Source organism: Vipera ursinii, assembly GCF_947247035.1.
Source record: "Vipera ursinii genome assembly, chromosome: Z".
Lineage (NCBI taxonomy): Eukaryota > Metazoa > Chordata > Lepidosauria > Squamata > Viperidae > Vipera > Vipera ursinii.
The window spans coordinates 74039511-74045997 of NC_139517.1; the positions used below are offsets into that span (position 1 = coordinate 74039511).

At 38.9% G+C, this 6487-nt stretch overlaps 1 protein-coding gene across 8 annotated transcripts in view; it reads right to left on the reverse strand.

Annotated features, from left to right (window-relative positions):
- MYRIP (myosin VIIA and Rab interacting protein) overlaps positions 1–5563 on the reverse strand; it is an 81444-nt gene extending 75881 nt beyond the window's left edge. For all 8 annotated transcript variants that reach the window (XM_083379345.1, XM_083379341.1, XM_083379346.1 and 5 more), the window contains exon 1: positions 5186–5563. The gene's annotated coding sequence lies outside the window, so the exon portion shown is untranslated. The remainder of the gene's footprint in view (positions 1–5185) is intronic.
- Positions 5564–6487: the final 924 nt, after the last annotated feature.

The following is a 6487-nucleotide window of genomic DNA, read 5'->3' on the forward strand; positions in this document are numbered from 1 at the left end:
GGGGTTGGGGATGGAGCTGCCCCACATACCCTGCACCCACTTACCTTGTAGCCAGGCCTCTTCTTGCCAGCCCACTTCTTCTGAGGCGTCTTCTGCAGCCAGGCCTGCATTTCTCAGTCACAGACCTTTCCAGAAGGCCTGTGCAGCCAGTTCTGTAAGACCTCTGCAGCCAAGGACTGAGCTATGGATTGAATCCATAGCTCAGTATTCAGCTACATAGGCCTTCCGGAAAGGCCTGACTGCAATATGTAGGCCAGAATGCAGCTGCAAATGAAGCTGCTGCTTTGGCCTCAGAAGAAGTGGACCTGCTGGGCGGGGCATATGGAACCAGAGGTAAGACATCCGCTGAAAATAAGACGTGGTGCTTCTTTTGGAGGCAAAAAAATGACCCAGTCTTATTTTCAGGTAAATACGTATTAACCTCTCCCAGTCTCTCACTATTGACCACCAAGTGTGTCTTCCATTGTGCCATCAATCTTTGCACAAAGTTTCTGATGTTTCTACTGACTCCTGTAATTTCTAGAACAGAGGTAGGCAACCTTGGCTCTTTTATGACTCATGGACTTCAACTCCCACAATTCCTGAGCCAGCTGGCTCAGGAATTCTGGGAGTTGAAGTCCATGAGTCATAAAAGAGCCAAGGTTGCCTACTTATGTTCTAGGCATTTGATTATCCAATCATGTGGCAGAATCAAATGCCTTTTTGTAGTCAATCCATTATTATTGTTGTTGTTGCTGTTAGACATAAAACTGTGTGATACCAGAACTGAAATAAAATTGTATCAGTATCATTAGCAGACAAAACAGATTAAATGTAGTAATACACTGTACAGAGCAATAGCTTTTTCTTTAAAGTAATTTATTCTTGTCCTGTGTATTATAAGCAAAATAAAAATTCAAGGTAATGTTATATATTAAAAGAGGAAAGTATGCTAACAAAGTAAAAACACTTTAAAAATGCAAGAATTCTATGAGATTAGATCAAAGATGCTAAATCCCAGTGAAGATCCTAATTGTTTGGAACTTTTTTAGCTACACTACTTCAGGGCTTTTAACTAGAGACATCAGGTTCCTTTGTGTAGAATTCCTTCTGCAGAGATGTTTATCTCCTCTGAGGATTTTGGTCCATAAAAAATACATTAAGAACCTTTATTGGTGACTGGTTTCTTTCCTATTCATACAGTATATCTGTTGAATATATATTCATAACATTCACAAGACCTCTCAAATGTAATAAGTTTATTAACTTATTGTGATTACTATCACTGGAAAAGTGTAGACCACTGCTGCAACATCTAATTAAATTTATATTAAAGGCAAACTAAGAGAAGCTTACAAAAGCTACATACAAGAGACTAATACAAGAGACAAGTATAAAATAAGTATAAAATTAGCAGCAACACCAGCAAGATGGAGGAACAGTAAGATGTGGTAAATATTATTGATCTGACAAAAATGCTACATACAGTATATTCAAGATCAGGTTTATGACCTGGCAATTATTACCAATAAGAAACTGATAGAGGGTAGCTGTGATCATTATTTGTGACCTTCACTTGCGGCTTCAGAAATGGAATATCAATAGGGAAGCACAAAAGATTGGTCACAGGTTGCTTCCACTTCCTCCTTACATACCATGCAAGGTCCTCCTTCCTAGGCCTCCCTAATATGCTCAAACATTCATATCCAATACCCTCCCACACATGTTCACACCTATACAGAAGTGTGCATGACCCTTCTCCAACTCCCTCTCCTCGGCTCGCCTGAGCTAGACATTCCAGGGGCTTCCCACATACACACAGTACCACTGTGGTCCTTAACTGGGACTCCCACTGCTTGTCACTTAATGACCCATGCATCTTGTGGTTACCACAGCAATGAAGACCATCTGGATTGCTGTGGCAATGCTGCTTTGTGTAATGTCAGATTTTACATCTATGACTTAGCAATAGTAATCCCAGTCCCAATTGTAAATTAGGGTCTACCTGTATGTCAATAGCCTTCTAGCATATATGGCATGCATGATCCAATTATAACTCAACTTCTTTTGGCTGTTTCTACAATACTTCAACTAAGCATTCTAACAATGTACAGAACTATTTTGTCATATTTGTTATATTGAATATAGTGTTTATTTTACATTTTGGCACTAAACAAAGGCTTTCATCATATTCTGTAGCCTCTCAAACCTAGAATGTAAAATTGCACCAAAATAAATAAGTAACCTTAATAGCTAATAATCTGCAGAGGTATAGACATTTTAATTGAATGAAAATCAGGTATTTGCTTTTAAGATATGTTAAAATTTCTCTTACTGAAAATGTTTTACTCAGTTTCACCTGGATCATAAATTTTCATCTGAAACCAATGTTTCTTGATACATTCCAATATATAATTTAGGAAAAGGAACAGCATTTTTATATTTAAATTACTTCATACATTCATTAAATTCATGTTTAAATTCCTTAGCATGTATTTAATACAGTATAGTTGCATTTTAAAGTATTTTGCTACATTATAATTGTAGCTGAGACAGATCAATTTTTTCTAGATTATTTTCTTTCTTATTTACTAACGTATAATTATAGAAACAAGCAAGCCAAGCAGTTGCTTGCTCAAATTCCCAGATTTATTTTATTTGCTTTATTGATTTTTATGCCACCCATGTCCCCTATAAAGTAACTCTGAGCGGCTTACAAGCTATAAAAGAAGCGGGGGGGGGAAATTAAAATATTAAAGCATTAAAACTACACAGTAAGATTTTAAAAACTACACTGATAAGAATAGAGAGATGGATGGAACAGTTAGCCAATTCCAGCAGTGGGTGCCTCCCTTGGAACAGATTTGGGCCAACCAACAAGTTTTAATACCCTTCTGGAAGGCCAAAAGCAGTTTTCACCTCTGGTAATAGAGTGTTCCACAGGAATGGGGCCACAATGGAAAAGGTTCTTCTCCTTGAATCCTCGTGCTAGAATTCCTTAATAGGCCTCTTCTACTGGTGTGAGTGGGACAGGCTAGTCCCATTTAGGAGAGATGGCTCCTCAAATGTCCTGGGCCCATGCCATTATGGCTTTAAAGGCAACAAACAGCACCATGAATTAGATCTGGAAACAAATTGGTAACCAATGCAGTTCGTGCAGTAGCAGTGTTATATAAGCAACCCTAGAGACTCCCAGGACTGTGTGTGCCACTGCATTCTGCACCAGCTGCAGCTTCTAAATACTCTTCAAAGATAGCCCCTATAGAGCATGTTGCCACAATTAAGCCAAGAGTTGCCTAGGACATGAATGACCATGCACAGGGCCTCAAAATCCAGGTAAGGGTGCAAGTGGTTTGCAACATAAGTCCTAATCATGACTGCTACTACTCTTTGAGATTTCAACCCCTTCCTTTATTTTTGCCATGGTGATGATTTAATACTTTGTATGACTCAGTTGATGGATTCACTTGTTCCTGGACCGGTCCCGCTCCACAAACATACTTTTTAATATCATTTGTTTTCTGTTACAAGGACTAAAAGGGAAAAGTGGGAAATCCCTGTCAATTTCAACTGGTCTAAGAAAAAGAAAGTTCTATTACAAGTCATTAGTAAATTTAACTTTTCAAAATTCCACCTTTTCATTTTCTTATCATTTTAGAAAAATGGCACCGGAGGCCAATGACTAAAGGAGAGTGGCCATTCCCACTACAGGTTGCAGTAGCTAAGCAGAGTGGATAGTTTTAACTACAAGGAATTGAAGCACAGCATACAATATGGACAGTGCAGATTGAACTAGTACAAGTTGGAAAACATGTTCTTGCTTCATAAAATGGTATTCACACTGATGTAAACTAGAACTATAGCTCTTCTCTGTAATATTTTAAAGGTGCTATATGCAAAAATAAGGTAACAATAATATGTAATATTATTTATTCATTTCACTCTTAGCAGAAAGCAAAATAGCAAAATTATTTGTACTTGGATGTTTCCATAAATCTGCAAGCTCAAACAGCTGGCCACTAATTTAGTCTGATTAGTTTATAAATGTAAATTAATAAGCTTACTGGCCAGGCCCAGCTACATTAAAGGTTAAAATAAATCAGATGAAAGAAGAAAGAAGAAAAAGCTAGAACATAGTTGAAAATTTTGCTGTCTATTGTATAACTACTTTCTTACAAATTAAATTGAATGCTATCATAAAGTCAACTTTACTATGTCCTCAGGTGTACTTGAAGTTATGTTCACGTATACATCCTTACACTTAAGACTATGGATAAAAACAGCAATAAAACTACCAATAATCACTGCAATTTTAGCTAAAAATGGATTATTAAACTGACTTCTAAATTAGAAAAACTACAACCATAAGCACACAATTAACAGAATGTAAGTTGACTTTTAATGGATTTTTAAGTAAATAATAGTAAAGTTATCTGTGTTTTGTTTAAAAAAGCTATAATCCTTTTTAGCTCTATCACTTTCTGCAAACCTTAAGATTATATGATTACTAACAACTCAATTCACTGCATAAAATCTCAATGCATTTGAATCAGTAATAAGCATACAATTCTAATTATAGTTTCAATCTATTACAAGCATTGGATGTATCTGCAAAGACTATTTTCGGAAGACATAAATTCCCTAAAGAAATAAAGAATTTGTGAGACTATATTAAATGTATAGCATTCTTTCTCTCTAGTCACCCTGTTGTAGTATTACATCAGAGCTAGAAATACCATTTTTGCAAGACCCACCTAAGATCTGTAAAGGAAATGCTGCTTGAAATTCTATAAGACATATTTCAGCAGAATCCAAGTGGCAATTGCATCAAAATCATTCTCCAAATACAGACACATTTCCACCTTTCCCTGCAGTAGGCACTGCAAAAAAGGAGACTGGTAGAGAGCAAAGAGGCGGACACTTGTCCATGCTCACACTCAGCATAATGCAAGAGAGATGCAGCAAAATGGAAGCTATCAGATAACTTCTGATTTCTCAGCTCCACCAACCCCAGTTCCAGCCCATTCCCTCTTTTCTTCAGCAAAGTGGTCCAAAGCTGAAGATAAAAGCTGATTCAACAATTCCTTAAAATCTCCATCTGTGTCCCCTGCCCACAGGTCTAAGCGGTGGTGGAGCATCTTGAGCTGCTTGTCATTTTCAGGTAACTAAACTCATATGAGGGGAAGAAGGGGAGAACCCCTCTAACCTTTGGAGTTGTGTGCACCAGTCCAGTACTTCCAATATCCGACACCAAGAGCAGGAGGCGAACCCAAAATTAAAGTATCTCCAGTATAAAGCAAGCGTCCCAAAAGGTGACTGGTCAGATATGAGAACCGGTTGCGCCTTCCTTTACATAAGCATGGCAGCTGTCATAGAAGGGGCCAGCTCTGAATTTTCCCTGGCTTTGATCAGGGTCTTCTTTGGTAGCAAGCGCCTATAGGCTATCACCACTGAATTAAAAGAAAAGTGATAGCCATAGGCGACCATATGCCTCCGTCATGAGACTCTCTCTTTACTCCCTTCCGCACTCCTTGCAGTCTTATCTCCTGCTATTGCTGACACCTGGCCGGGGCACCAGGCGGCCAATCAGAAAATAGCGGCAGTTCCACAGCGAGGGAGGGTGCTGGAGAACCAGGAATGAGCCAGAGAGAACGCGCGCACGCGCGCGCGCTACCTTTACGGCTTTGTCCAAGCAAGCCTTCGGGCTCTCGCTATTTTCTCCGAAAAGATAGGGATGGAAGAAAGAACGCGCACGCGCAAAACATCGTCTGAGAGTACTAGAAATAACAGGCGATGCCGCCCCCTCCCCCCATGGCGTGCACGTTGCAGCTGCCGTCGCTAGACGAGAGGTGAGGAAGAGGCGCTTCGTTTCGGAGCAAGGAAGATTCGACTTGACCGGAGCTGACGGGATTTGGAGGAGGGGGAAGGGTTGCTTGGTGTATATACCGTATCCTTAAGCAGCGGGAGGAATAGGCTGGGCTTTAGGTTAAAAGAATCCTGCCTCGAACTGAAACCTCGGGTTAAATTTGAATGCTCTGGAATGTGGGGAGTTTTTAAGGCAGGGAGAAAAATGAACCAAATGCCATTTCCAGATTTCACAGAGCTGGCTAACTATAAAGATTTACTTTACAAAAGGTTTGCATGTGGTACTGAGTACCTCCATTTCCGTTTTCAAAAACCGAAGACGAGTATCAAAATAGTAATGAGCCGTATTTTCTACATGGAAAAAGAAATATCTGCAAAACCACAATTTATTCATATGGAGGTCAGCTTATCAGAAAGAGGAAAAAGAGGCTGCTGTTACTATTCCATAGACTTAGAATAGCTCTTTTGCCCCTTTGTGCTGCAATATTTTCAAATAAAGATTTGTCAATCCCATTTTTATGAAATAAGTTAAATTTATAAATTCATTGGAAAGTTATTTCTAAGAGGGTTACCCTATTTAAGCATTAATAATACACTGGCTTTACAAAAAAGGCTAAGCTGAATATCAAGATACATTTATAAT